Source organism: Amia ocellicauda, chromosome 6 (genome assembly GCF_036373705.1).
Source record: "Amia ocellicauda isolate fAmiCal2 chromosome 6, fAmiCal2.hap1, whole genome shotgun sequence".
NCBI classification, from domain to species: Eukaryota; Metazoa; Chordata; class Actinopteri; order Amiiformes; family Amiidae; genus Amia; species Amia ocellicauda.
This window is the reverse complement of record NC_089855.1, coordinates 42,557,539-42,572,965: the sequence shown is the minus strand read 5'-3', so window position 1 is coordinate 42,572,965 and position 15,427 is coordinate 42,557,539. Positions and strand designations below refer to the sequence as shown.

The window sequence follows — 15,427 nt, the reverse complement described above, 5'->3', positions numbered from 1 at the left end:
ACCTGCGCAATGCAAGAGCTCAATAAGGGCTGGGCACCGGGGCTGGATGGGCTCACCTGCTCTCAGTGCTGTAGGAGGGCCTGTGAGCTGGGCTGCTGCCCATTAGCTGTCGTACAGTTGTTCTGACCCTGCTGCCCAAGAAGGGGAATCTGTCCTCCATTGTGAACTGGAGGCCAGTGGCGCTGCTGTGTCAGGACTATAAGATCCTGTATAAGGCTCTGGCTAAGCGGCTCAGAGACATCATGCCGGCCGCAGTGCCTGTTTCAGGTGCTGAGAGCAGTTGGTGTCGACCCACGGTTCGTAGAATTTATTCAGCTGCTGTACTGTCGTGTGTTCAGTGTGCTGAAGATCAATGGTGGCCTGAGTGAGCCTATCCCCATCCATGGAGGCATCAGACAGGGCTGCAGTCTGTCAGGGATGCTATACTTCCTTTCTATCGAGCCCCTGCTGCACAGGCTGAGGCAGTTGCTAGCCGGGCTGTCCATGCCTTGTCATCCAGAGCAGGCGGTCAGGGTGTCGGCCTATGCTGCTGAGACACAGTCTGGCCAGCGAGACATCCAGGTCATTGTGGGAGTGTCTGGAGGAGTTCAGCAGGGCCTCCTCAGCCAGGGTCAACTGGGGCAAGAGCAGCGCTCATCTGGTTGGGGTGTGGGAGGGTTCTGCCCCCCCTGCCCTCCCTGCGGGGCTGCAGTGGTCTCTCTCAGGCCCTCGGGTGCTGGGTGTGACTTTGGGGGAGATGCAGGAGAACTGGGCTGGCCTGCTGGAGAGGGTACAGGGCCGGTTGAGGGCATGGCACTTGCTGCTGCCCCAGCTCTCCCTCAGGGGGAGAGCAATTGTTATTAATAACTTGGTGGCCTCCATGCTCTGGCACACTTATGCCTGTCTGGACCCCCCACCGGCCCTGGTGTCCCAGATACAGACCCTGCTCCTGGATTTCTTCTGGGACGGGCTGCACTGGGTGCGCAAAGCAGTGCTGTACCTGCCGCTCCAGGAGGGGGGACAGGGGTTGGTAGATCTGTTACGCAGGCTGAGTGCCTTTCGGCTGCAGGCAGCTCAGAGGCTCCTGTACCCTCCAGATCCCCAGTGTCTCCCGCCCTGGACACTTGTTATGACAGACACATGTTTTTACTTAAGACACGTCCCAATATACTTCCTTCCCTGCCTGTTTTTTATAGTACTGTTTTAGAGGTGTGGCAGCGCTTCTCCCTGGGTAGGGAGCTGGGGGGCAGCAGTCTGTATTGGCTGTTAGAGGAGCCACTGCTCTGGAACCCCGGTTTTAGCTGTCCACTCCTGCTCTCCAGCAGCCTCAGGTCAGTCTTGCTTAAGGTCGACGTGATCCGGCTGAGGGATTTGTTGGATTTAAACAGGGGACAGTGGGTTGGTGCCGACAGCCTGGCTGCCAGGCTGGGTATGAGGTCACTGAGAGTCGTAACCAGATTTCTCTGGGCAGTACAGAATGCCCTTCCCATAGGCGCTGTGGAGCAGCTTATCCAAGCTCTCATGCAGCACTGCTGGCCCAAGGACCCTGACACCGTCTTTCCCCTTGTTTGTCTGTGTCTCTCAGTCCCCCCTAGCTCATCAGGCCGCCTACTGTCGCCTCATAGTCTGTGTAGTGTGCCTGTCTCCACAGCTCATCGTCAGGAGCTCAATCAGCTCAGTGTGAGGGAGCTGCACCATCAGCAGCTGCAGCCTCTCCCTGACACCCCCTGGAGGGAGCACCTGGCTCTGGGGGAAGATGCCTGTCCGGCCTGGAGGAGCCTGAACAAGCCCCCGCTTCTGCATGGCTTCTGCTTGGCGTCATCGCAACAAACTCTATTGCACATACACTGGACCCCAGAGTGAGCGACACCTGCCCCTACTGCGGGGAGAGAGAGACTCTTTTTCACTGTTTCTGACACTGCCCTAGATTAGAGCTGCTGTTCACTGCACTGGAGAGCCTGTTCAAGCAGCTGGGCCTCCTTTTCTCACGCACTTTGTTTATTTTGGGAGTCCAGTACAAGCAGCGCCAATGACATGTTTGTCAGTTAGCAAACCCTTTAGTGGGGCAGCCAAATCCTGAGCAGTAGTAGAAGTCAGACTGAGCGCAGCAGCAACAGTGTGCACTCTCCCTCTTCAGGTCTCTCGTAAGCTCCAGAGTGCGACTGGATTACAATTTCTACAGCCTGACGGGAGACCTGGACACTTTTCTGCAGATGTGGGGGGTCGGGGCGGCCCTCTGTGCCATTGACTTTGGACATTTAAACCAACTGGTTTAATTCACTTGAATATTTTATTGGTAGCACGTGTGTAGTGCTTTTTATTAAGGGTTTTTAGAATAGGCTGTGTTTTTTTAATGTTTTTTAGGTGTTTCTAGTTTGTTTTAAATGTTTTGTTACTATTTCTTTAGTAAAATAAAGGTGTTAATATTCAAAAAATCTCTCTCTCTCTCTGTCTCTCTCACACACACACACACACTCTCTATCTCTCTCTCTCTCACAAACACACACACACATACACAGCCAGCAAGACTCACCAAGCAAGCCAGCTCAGCGATGACATCATGAACCTCTCTCTGAGCTGACTGCTATGACATCACAGAGCACGTGCATTCCGTTGCTTGCCATCTGTTAACCACTCAGTCACTGCCAGCCAGACTGCCTGGCTGGCTGGATGGGGGGGCTGCTTGCTGCTGCTGCGTACCTTAGCAAGCATATTTGCTTGACCGGCCTTCCTCCTCTTCCGCCCACATGCCCAGCTCTGCCCGATCTGCTGTTCACCTGGATCACAGCTCCGCCCCAACAAGGCAGAGCCTCCCAAGAATGGTACAAACTCATCCACGTTCCCCTGCATGGAAAGCTTTAGCAAAAGGCAAAAGCATTATAAGTAATGAAGAGGAACCCGAGTCCAAGACGCTTCCGACCAGCCATACATATTTGTGTGTATTAAAGATCACATTTTATTACATTTTGTTTTTCTGTACTATATTACATCTTATTGTGATTTATAATGATATTGTTTATTGCTTTGACAATACAAATGCACTGAATTGAGAGAGAGAGAGAGAGAGAGAGAGAGAGAGAGAGAGAGAGAGAGAGAGAGAAAGAGAGAGAGAGAGAGAGAGAGAGAGAGATGTGCTAGGGCACATCTGTAACATAAAATAGGGAACATTCGTCACATGCTTAGGGAACATTCATATCATACAGGGAACATTTGTAAAACGAATTAGGGAACCTTTGTGACATACTAAAAGGACATACTGGTAAGATGTTGGGCAGATTTGAAACAACAAAAATGGCATTTGGTTATTTAATTGGGACATTAATACCAGTCTGTGCAAATATCTATGCATATTCCAATGTTTGCTGCAGGACTTACAGATTGAGTGAGGGGGTCAATATGTTTGATTCAGAACTAACCACTGCTTCCTCAATTTTGTTTTAAACATAATTTAAAAGAAAAGTGGGCTATACATTGATCTGGAAAAATGCAGCAATGGTCCCTAAAGCTATTCTTTTAGTTTTTTGACACAAATCCTTAAACCCATTTTCTGTAAAATATGTTATCAACTTGCATTAATATATCATCCAAACTACAATCATACTAATAATGAAAATGTTCATATTATTATATTCTAAGGGTTCTAGTCTATTGTGTATTGTATTTATTATCAGGCCCTTCTCTTATGTTTTAGAGATATTATTATTATTCCGTACAATACAGGGATTAAATTAAGCATTTTAACCTCAAAGTATTGGCTACAGTTATGATGCCTTCTTCAGTGTTCATATGCACACAGTTTCTGAGGTCTGGACCACTGCACAGTAGTCCCTGGAGTTGTAGTCCAGACCACTGCAAAATTCATGCTGAAGTGATCTTGAACACCACGCAATGGCCGAAGGACCACTGCAAACTTGGATTTCAATGTTTTTGTGTAATCCATGTTGCAATAGCACCTACCATGTTCCTTTGTGGTGAGCTGGTTAATTCTGTTCTTCAACATTGAAGAGAAAAATTAACATGAATAAACTTACTGTTGAAGATTATTATTTTATTATTTTTATTTCTTGGCAGACGCCCTTATCCAGGGCGACTTACAACATAAGTGCAAAAATACAGAGAAGTACAAGGCATCAATCATTACAAATTCAATTTAGATAAAAAATATCGCAATTCAAAATACATTTTAAAAATTCTAATTACAATTTACACAAGTACAGTAAAAGACTTCCTACATCCTGGACGGTGAAAGCTAAGTGCTGTCAAGATGTAGGGTTACAGACTAGGGCTACAGGAAAGGGATCAAGGAGGAAAACATTCAAGAACGAGAGGAGCATAATAAGCTGAAGTGCTATCTAGCAGGGATAGAGGACTAATATTACAAGTGCGGTCGGAAGAGATGCGTCTTGAGTAAGCGCCGGAATGAGGTCAAGGACTCTGCTGTTTTGACTTTGGTGGGCAGGTCATTCCACCACCGAAGTCAAAACAGCAGAGTCCTTGACCTCATTCCGGCACTTGTGTAAGATGTAACCCTTACCCAGTGGCTAACCCTAACTCTATGTTACAAATGTTCCCTAAAACCTTATTTTGCAAGATCAATAAAGAACCTTTAGGAATTTTAAACTTTTAAAGATACACATAGGTAATACCAATGTGCTTTCACAATGCCGAAAATAATAATGCATTTATCTTTAATAGTGAAGATATTGTATAGATGTATATCTATCATATACACAAATAGAAGAAAAACGGTTTCCAAACCGAATATAGAACTGAAACTTTCAGACAGTCCATGAAAAATGGAATGTAAACATTTACACTTCTTAACAATTCTATATATCAATTATATTCATAACCCTAACCCTAACACTAACCCTAACTTTAAGTTACAAATGATCCCTAAACACTTATTTTGCATGATCAATAAAATACTGTCAGGATTTTTTAAACTTTTACTGACACACATAGTTAATAGCACTGTGTTATATGTTTTCCAAGAATAATAATCCATATATCACATAGGGAACATTTGTTACATGATAGGAAAAACATACAAATGATGTAACTTTGAATATATTTAATATTACAGCATACAATTTGGCAGGCTTCATAATAATGGAATTTATGACATACTCTGTAAAAATCAAGCAAATAGCATTTGTTGTTCATGAGAAAAAATATATATAATCAAAGCTATCAGACTATAGCACGTGGTGAATGAACACACATACGATTATACAGCATTTGTTGCAGCTTCGCAAAACATAATTTTAAACGTTGTTGGTAAATTAGATACAAAGTGAGGACCCTCTATTTGCATTTGTTCCCCTGTATTATTGCTAAAATAAAGTTTTACTGACATTTTGCTGACACTACCACTGCATAGGACACATCTGTAACATGAACGCTACTGAATGGCACATACATTGAAAACTACGGAGAATTGAGACTTATCCAATTTACACTTCATAAATCATCTTAAACCGTTTGCAACCAAGGCAAAACCCACTTGAAATACGTTCATTCACATTTTTGGTAAACAAAAAGAGAGATTGTTACATATGTTCCCTATGATGCATCTACAGAGACAGAGAGAGAGAGAGAGAGAGAGAGAGAGAGAGAGAGAGAGACAGACAGACAGGCAGACAGACACTAACACAGCCACCCACTCTCCCACTCACACACACACACACACACACACAGTATCTCTCTCTCTCACACACACACACACACACACACACACACTATATCTCTCTCTCTCTCTCTCTCTCTCTCTCTCTCTCTCTCTCTCTCTCTCTCTCTTTCTCTCTCTCAAAATTCAAATTCAAATTCAACCTGCTTTATTGGCATGACCAAAAAGAAGTATTGCCAAAGCAATGGTGACAAACATTGGTGGTCTCCTCTCCCAGAAGGACTGGCACTTTCTCCGAGACTGGCAGGTCTTGAAATCTCTTATAGAGATCTGCTATTTTGGGGACAAATTTTTCTCATAAATGTTTATATTTTTCACATTTTAGAATAAAGTGCAGCTCTGTCTCGACCTCTCGGCGTTGGCAGTGGGGACACAGCCTGTCCTCTCTGGGCAGTCAGGTCTGCCTGTGCCGGCCCGTCTCGATGGCCAGGCTGTGCTCACTGAGCCTGTATTTGGTCAGGATCCTTTTGTGTTTTTCGTTCGTTATTAATTTAAGGTTTTCTGACAATGTGTAGTGTCTTTTTAGGGCCCGATAGCACTGCAGTTTACTTTGTGCTTGTGTGTGTGTTTCCCAATGGGTGATGTAGTTTTCTTTGTGCTGTGTGATAATTTGGTTGACTCTGATTGTGTGCATGTGTGTGTTGCTGTCCTGAGGCTGGCCGGTGTCGGTGTGTGTCTGCGCAGTGAGCCTGCGGACCAGCTGGCTGAGGGGGCTCCTCTCTGGGTTCAGCTCTTGGCATTGCAGGGCCTTGTGGTGGTAGTAGTGTGTGTCGCTGTTTATTAGATGGAGCCAGAATTTAATTGCTCTTTTGTGTATGTTGATTAATAATGGGTATTGGCCTAATTCTGCCCTGCATGCGTTGTTCGGTGTTTTCCTTTGCACCTGTAGGATATTTTTGCAGAACTCTGCATGCAAGGGTTCTTTTGGGTGTTTGTCCCATTGAGCAAACTGCTGCCCTGTGAGGGGAACCCACACCTCACTGCCATAGAGAGCAATGGGCTGGATTATGGATTCAAATATTTTTAGCCAGATTTGTACAGGTATTTTTATGCAAATGTGTCTCTTTATGGCATAGAAGGCCCTGCGTGCTTTCTCTCTCAGTGTCTTCACCACCGTGTTGAAGCTTCCTGTTGAGCTGAGTGTGAGGCCTAGGTATGTGTAGTGGGTGCAGTGTTCGATGGTGCTGTTTGCTAAAGTGACGTGGTACCTAGTTCCCTGAGGCCTGGCCTTTTTCTGGAATATCATGGTATTTGTCTTTTTCATGTTTACTGCCAGGGCCCAGGTCTGACAGTACTGCCCCTGCTCTGTGGGCCACAGCAGCACCAGGTCATCTGCGTTGTTCAGGAACTTGACTTCTGTGTCATGTAGGGTGAGGCCGGGGGCTGCAGATTGCTCCAGCATTGTGGCCAATTCATTGATATAAATATTGAATAGCGTTGGGCTCAGACTGCAGCCCCGCCTCACCCCACGCCTCTGAGTGAAGAACTCTGTTCTTTTATTGCCAATTTTAACTCCGCACTCGTTTCCTGTATACATTGATTTGATGATGTCATATGTTTCACCCCCTACACCACTTTGGAGAAGTTTGTAAAATAAACCTTCATGCCAGAATTGACCAATTTTTTTTTTTAAATCTATGAAACAAGCAAATATTTTATTTTTATTTTGGTTGACGTGTTTGTCAATGAGGGTGTGTAGGGTGTAAATATAATCGGTTGTGCGGTGTTTTGGGAGGAAGCCAATCTGACTCTTACTCAGGACACTGTACTCGGTAAGGAAGGCCAGTATCCGGGCGTTAATGATACTGCAGAACACCTTCCCCAGGTTGCTGCTCACACAGATGCCCCGGTAGTTATTAGGGTCCAATTTGTCTCCACTCTAATGAATCGCGGTGATCAGTCCTTTATGCCAGCTGTCAGGGAAGTGGCCCACACTGAGCACCAGGTTGAACAGCCGTAGCAGGGCCTGCTGTAGCTCAGGGCTGCTGTGTTTCAGCATCTCGTTGGAGATGCCATCAGGCCCGCATGCTTTCCTGGGCAGCAGGGCGCGCAGCTTCTCCTGCAACTCCTACTCAGTAATAGTTGAGTCCAGGGGATTCTGGGTGTCTTTAAATGCCAATTCTATTCTTTTTAGTTTCACACTGATGTCATGCTGAGCTGATTTCTCAGTGTGGTGAATGTTTTCATAAAGTTTTTCAAAGTGTTTTTTCCAAAAATCTCAATTTTGAATGGCCAATTCTTCAGGTTTTAATTTATTACATTTTTTCCAGTTTTCCCAGAATCTATTTGTGTTAATGGACTCTTCGATTATTGTCAGTTGCTTTCGGGTGTGTTGTTCTTTTTGATCTAAGTGTTCCTTCGTTCCTCAGTTCCTTCCTTATTCTATTGCACTCCTTATCAAACCAATTCTCCTCTTTGTATTTTGTTGGGATGTTCTTTTTAATTTTCATTTTTGACTGTAAAGCTGCTTTTTCAAATATATGATTTAAGTATTTTATAGCCAGATGTATTCCTTCTTTACTTTGTTGATTTGGGGTGACCAGAAAGGTGTGTATTAGTGATTGGATGTCTTGATTGCCAATTGCTTTCTGGTACTCTTGTGTGCTGTCTGGAGCCCATCTGTAGGAGTGTCCGAGGCTGTACAGCTTGCTGGGCTGTGTGTGAGCGCTGCTGCTGTGCTCTGTCCTCTTCAGGAACACAGTGATTTGGCTGTGGTCTGATAGAGGTGAATGCACTGAGAGAGAAGGGGTCTAGGTCTGTGATGGCATAGTCTACCGTGCTGCTGCCAAGAGATGAGCTGTAGGTGTATCTTCCCAGAGAATCTCCCCGGATCCTGCCATTCACGATATACAGGCCCAGTCCCTGACAGAGCTGCAGTAATTTTTGCCCGTTTTTATTCACTCCCCTGTCGGGGCTGTGTCTGAGGGAGCTGATGGGGGTGTTTAAGGGGGTGTGGCCGAATATGTGGCTGTCTCCCTGTGTGCTGGTGAAGTCAGGCAGGCTGCCTGTCCGGGTGTTCAGGTCCCCACAGATCAGCACACTTCCCTGGACCTGGAAGTGGCAGACCTCAGTCTGGAGGTTGGGGAAGATCTCCTCATTGTGATATGGGGATTCTGAGGGGGGAACATACACACAGGAACACATCAGTTTGTGTAGAAATGATTTCTTTGCTTATTTTAAGCCATATGTGTGACTCTGCTGTTTTGATGGGCTGTATCGAGTCACTGAGCTCTGCTTTGTACCAGATTATTATGCCCCCGGAGTCCCTGCCGTGTCTGACGGAGGGCTTCTTCAGGGAGGGCACTATGACCTCTCTGTAGCCTGAGGGACAGTGACTGGACACGTCTGCCCGACACCATGTCTCTTGCAGGATGATGACATCCTTGTCTCTCACTCTATCTCTGAACTCCAGGTCTGTGCTCTTCAGCCCGAACACTGAGGAGCCCAGGCCCTGGATGTTCCACATGGTGATAGATAGGGATCGCATTTCTTTCTACTCTAATTAAGCAATTTATATACTCCTTTGGAATGAGATATGTCTGGAAATGTGTGAGGTGGAAAGTAAACATATAAAAAAATAGTAATACTGGTGATATGTAAAAATAGGAAACGAATAAATTAAAAAAATAAAAAATAAAAAACTCCTGACTTACACTCCTATATACATACGCATACACACATATATCTACATATATACACATATATGTAAGCATCCATATATCTACATAATTTTTAGAAAATGTCCATATATATCAGTATATTACTACATTTATACAGGGGTGATTTTCAGATGTGGTAATAGCTAGTCACCTCCTGCAGTGGTTTCTTTGTTATGCACAGTTACTTATCTTATAAGTGCAGATGAGGTTGAGCAGGTGTCGGATCTCCTGCAGCTCCCCGGTGTCGGCCACTCTGCTGACCGCTGCTGCGTAGTTGCGCTGGCTGTGCTGCTGGGCTGTTCTGTCCATGTTGTGGATGGGCTCTAATCTGGGTCTGCTGTCCTGTGGTCGGGCGTATATAACTGAGATGAATATCATGGCAAAGTTGCAGCCATTTACAGAAAATCAAATCTCAACTCCAAATTACTTAGGAATGCAACTACCCCGGTCTGTTTGTTGCCAGAACAATGTCTCCAGCGACGAAAGGATTATCAACCGTTGGTGTCATGAATCCTACCAATGACGACTGCCATGTCCCAAGTAACACACCACTGGGAAATTTTTACTCTCTGATAAATCAGGGAGGTGAAGAGTTCCAGGTTATTGAGGCTACTTTGCACAATATCAGGCAGACAGAAGGCACAAAGTTACCCACAGTGGACTTCAGTCAGTCTAAATTGAGTGATCCACAAATGGACCAGCTGGAGAACTTACTTTTGAAGTATTGTGATGCGTTTAGTTCACATGAACATGACTATGGCTGCACAGATGCTGTAAAGCACCACATTCGAACTGGAGATGCCCTACCGATCCGCCAACATGCATACAGGACTTCTCCAGCTTTGAAGCAGGAAATAGAAAAACAAGTTCAGCAGTTGCTGGCCCATGACCTCATTGAGGAGAGCTGCAGCCCTTGGGCTTCACCTGTTGTTTTAGTCAAGAAAAAGGACGGCAGCTACAGATTTTGCAATGACTTCAAGAAATTAAACCCTGTCACCATACGGGACTCGCATCCCTTACCACGGATTTCTGAAGCTTTGGACAGCCTGGCAAGGGGCATGCTGGTTTAGTACCATGGACCTGTCAAGTGGTTATTGGCAATTTCAGCTGGCATCAGAAGACCGGGAGAAGACCGCATTTACCACCGGCAGCGGCTTATACCATTTTAAGGTCATGCCAATGGGACTGACCAATGCACCACCTACCTTCCAACGTTTAATGGAGCTTTTGCTTCGTGGTCTACACTGGAAGATCTGCCTCATCTGTTTGGATGATGTTTTGTTTTTTAGCAAAACCTTTCCTGAACATCTGCAGAGTTTGGAAGATGTCTTTCTTCGCTTTTGAAAGGCAGGACTAAAGCTGAAGGCCAGTTAATGTTAGCTTGCACAGGATGAAGTCTCTTTCCTGGGACATGTAATCACCAAGGGTGGTCTCAGACCAGATTCCAGGAAGCTGGAAAAAGTGAAAGATTGGCCAACACCAAGAACACCTACTGAGGTGAGAGCTTTTGTGGGTCTCTGTTCCTATTACAGACGATTCGTTAAAAACTTTGCCCTAAAAGATGCAAAACAGGTATGTTCTTGTTGTAATGGATTATTTTACATGCTATGTGAATCTCTTTCCTTTAAAAGATCAGCGTGCAACAAGTGTAGCTCAATGCTTGTTTGAAGACTTCATCCGTCAACATGGTATACCTGAGTCCATCCACACTGACCAGGGCAGACAGTTTGAGTCTGATCTGGTGAAGCAGCTGTGTAGCAAGTTGGGAATTGAGAAGACACGAACATCTCTGTACCATGCCCAATCAGAGGCATGGTGGAAAGACTGAAACGGACATTAAAAGACCAATTAGCTAAATACATCTACCAAAATGGAGGAGAATGGGACAAATACCTCTCACAGGTGGAACTTGCGTACAATTCAAGTGTACATTCCAGTACTGGATATACTCCATTTTTCCTTGCTCATGATCGGGAACCTTGTCTGCCTGTGGACGTTTTGTTGAACTGCAGTTCATTCACTACTCAAGCAACTCCGGGCACACCAGCTGCTTATGCCCAGGATGTCTTTAACCGCCTGTCACATGCTTTTGACATGGCCGCTGAGTAGTCGAAAGAATCTAAACTACTGCAAAAGACTCACTATGACTTTTAACCCCTATGCTGAAGGTGATCTTGTTTTCCTTGATGATCCTGCCAATCAAAGGAATAAACTTGCTCCTAGATGGAAAGGGCCATATAGAGTTCTGAAGAGGTTGGATAAAGACGGTTGTCCTGGCGTGACCTATGAAATCACTGACCCAAAAGATCCACGATCCAAATCATGGATTGTATATTACAATCTGCTGAAGGCATACAAAGGTCCTTGGTCTGACTTACCTGCTCATCCAGAAGCGCCTCCACAGCTGTTTAGAGATCCTGATGATGCACCTGTCAGTCCGCCATCAACACTGACGGCTTTGTCTGGAGACGTCCCTTACCCACTTCCAGTTCCAGCGAGCTCCAGTCATCACTCGATGCCGTCTCTCTCTCTTCTTTCTTCCACAGCTCCTGTCCAGAGGGATATGCTACCTGTTCCAGGTGTTGTTCCACAGCCTGCTCTAGCACTTGAGCCATGCCCAGGTGTCACCCATTCTTCCAGCCTTCGGGATGCCCAAGTCACAGTGCACCCAGAGACTGTGTCTTACCTCAGCGACCGCAGACTCCTGTGGCATTACCTGCTGGATGTACCAAGTGGTCGTAAAGTTATGAAACCTGACAAGTTTAAAGATTTAGTTATTTCGTAGTACATACCTGTTTTCATGTTACATTACAGTTCAATTCAGTAATGGCTTCTAATTTGTCATTCTTAAAAAAAAAAAAAAGTTCCTACTGTACTGATATACATCTATTGTGATTAAATTACTACATCATCAGTTTATCATTTGGAAAATCTAAGTATATATATACTGTATGATTTATTTAATTAAGAAACAAGGACGTTTTAAATAAAGTGGGGGAAGATAGAGACATTAGTCTATTATTGAAAAAAATAAATATCTATGAAAAGGTATCGTAAATGAAATTAGAAACACTTTATACATTATTTTACTTTATATCAGGGAGAAATCGCTATGTGTTATGTTGTTCCCCTAAGAACATATTTCAGTTGCATGTTGTAAAGCCGGACAGGTTAGAGTCACGCACGTCTTTGTGTTCTGGATAGACAGGAGGTGGCGCTGCACTGCTGTGCTCGGCATTGTATTTGTAACTGCAACTTGGGCTCCAGCACCGGCACCATGTCGGTGGAAAATCGCTAAGTGAGCTCACACTGAGCTCAGTGTAATGTCTGCTCTGGAGAGCTCACAGTGTGACCTAGTCGTGAATTCACGTCTTTACTGGGTAGTCCTTGACAACTTAATTGACTCAATTCTTGGGCTTAATTGGTCAAAATGACCATTGATTGAAGGTACTCAAGGACTGATGTGTAGAGAGACTTATTAAACCTGCAGGATTGTGGTTTTCCCAGAACAGAATTAACCAGCTCACCACAAAGGAACATGGTAGGTGCTATTGCAACATGGATTACACAAAAAAAATGAAACCCAAGTATGTAGTGGTCCTTTGGCCATTGTGTGGTGATCCAGATCACTTCAGCACGAATTTTGCAGTGGTCTGGACTACAACTCCAGGGACTACTGTGCAGTGGTCCAGACCTCAGAAACTGTATGCATATGAACAGTGAAGTAGGCATCATAACTGCAGCCAATACTTTGTGGTTAAAATGCTTAATTTAATCCCTGTATTGTACGGAATAATAATAATAACTGTAAAACATAAGATAAGGGCCTGATAATAAATACAATACACAATAGACTAGAACCCTTAGAATGTAATAATATGAACATTTTCATGATTAGTATGATTGAAGTTTGGATGATATATTAATGCAAGTTGATAACATATTTTACAGAAAATGGGTTTTAGGAATTGTGTCAAAAAACTAAAAGAATTGTCTTAGGGACCACTGCTCCTTTTTCCAGACCAATGTATAGCCCACTTTTATTTTAAATTATGTTTAAAACAAAATTGAGGAAGCAGTGGTTAGTTCTGAATCAAATATATTGACCCCCTCACTCAATCTGTAAGTCCTGCAGCAAACATTGGAATATGCATAGACATTTGCTCAGACTGGTATAAATGTCCCTAATAAAAAACCAAATGCCATTTTTGTTGTTTCAAATATGCCCAATATCTTACCAGTATGTCCTTTTAATTTGTCACAAATGTTCCCTAATTCGTTTTACAAATGTTCCCTGTATGTTATGAATGTTCCCTAAGCATGATACGAATTTTCCCTAGTTTATGTTACAGATGTGCCCTAGCACTTCTCTCTCTCTCTCTCTCTCTCTCTCTCTCTCTCTCTCTCTCTGTCTCTCAAATTAGTGCATTTGTATTGTCAAAGCAATTGGACATGCAAACATACATACATACATATGGAAAATAATGAATAAAATTATCAATCACAATAAGATGTAATGAAGTACAGAAAAACAAAATGTAATAAAATGTGATCTTTAATACACACAAATATGTATGGCTTGTCGGAAGCGTCTTGGACTCGGGTTCCTCTTCATTACTTATAACGCTATTGCCTTTTGTTTAATCTTTCCATGGAGGGGAACGTGGATGAGTTTGTACCATTCTTGGGAGGCTCTGCCTTGTTGGGGCGGAGCTGTGATCCAGGTGAACAGCAGATCGGGCATAGGTGGGCATGTGGGCGGAGGAGGAGGAAGGCCGGTCAAGCAAATAAGCTTGCTAAGGTACGCAGCAGCAGCAAACAGCCCCCCCATCCAGCCAGCCAGGCAGTCTGGCTGGCAGTGACTGAGTGGTTGACAGATGGCAAGCAACGGAATGCACGTGCTCTGTGATGTCATAGCAGTCAGCTCAGAGAGAGGTTCGTGATGTCATCGCTGAGCTGGCTGGCTCTGTGTGTCTTGCTGGCTGTGTGTGTGTGTGAGAGAGAGAGAGATAGAGTGTGTGTGTGTGTGTGTGTGAGTGGGTGGGTGGGTGGCTGTGTTAGTGTCTGTCTGTCTGTCTGTCTTTCTGTCTCTCTCTCTCTCTCGCTCTGTAGATGCATCATAGGGAACATATGTAATAATCTCTCTTTTTGATATCCAAAAATGTGAATGAACGTATTTCACGTGGGTTTTGCATTGGTTGGAAACGTTTTAAGATTATTTATGAAGTGTAAATTGGATTTGTCTCAATTCTCCGTAGTTTTCAATGTATGTGCCATTCAGAAGCGTTCATGTTTCAGATGTGTCCTATGCAGTGGTAGGGTCAATAAAATGTCAGTAAAATTTTATTTTAGCAATTATGGAGGAAGAAATGGAAATAGAGGGTCCTCACTAATTATCTAATTTACGAACAACGTTTAAAATTAGGTCTTGCGAAGCTGCAGAAAATGCTGTATAATTGTATGTGTGTTCAAACACCAACTGTTATAGTCTGATAGCTTTTGAAGACTCTGTATAGGAAGTTGAAGAAAGTGTTTTGTGAGAATTATATAATGTTTTATATTAATACTAGCATTAGAAGTAGTTTTGTATACAGGCTGAGCAGATTAGATTTAGCAGGACAAGTAAAGGGTAAACAAGGTTGGTTTGTTAGAAACTCCTGTCAGTAATGAAAGATTACACAGTGCCGAAATAGCCTACAGCTGTCTGCTGAGAATTTGTTTATGACTTAATCATTTCTCCAGATAGGGAGGAATTGTTTTTGTTAAAGAGCGATTGACAATAGGTAAATGAAGACCGTGGGATCGCATCTTCCTAGTGCACATCAAAGACAGACATCTGCTTTGGATCCATCACCTCCTCACGGGAGGACAGATCGTAAAACGGAGCCGGACCTGTATCTTCTGATTGGATGAACGGCCATAAGATGTTACGTCATTTTTCCAATAAAGTTGTACTCATGTCTGTAAACATTAAGTCTCACTGAAGGAATTATTCCTGACGTGGGGCTTCCGAGCGGCTCGATTAAAGTTCTGTTTGCTTTATCTCCGCGACTTCTCCACTTATTTCTGACACGGTTCTACAACTTGGCGTCACGAACGA

General features: G+C 44.0%; 1 non-coding gene across 1 annotated transcript; it reads right to left on the bottom strand.

Moving 5' to 3' along the window:
* Positions 1-2,770: 2,770 nt before the first annotated feature.
* Positions 2,771-2,885, bottom strand: LOC136751912 (U5 spliceosomal RNA). The gene has a single exon (XR_010817099.1). It is a non-coding gene; the product is annotated as a U5 spliceosomal RNA (small nuclear RNA).
* Between the last annotated feature and the right edge of the window lie 12,542 nt (positions 2,886-15,427).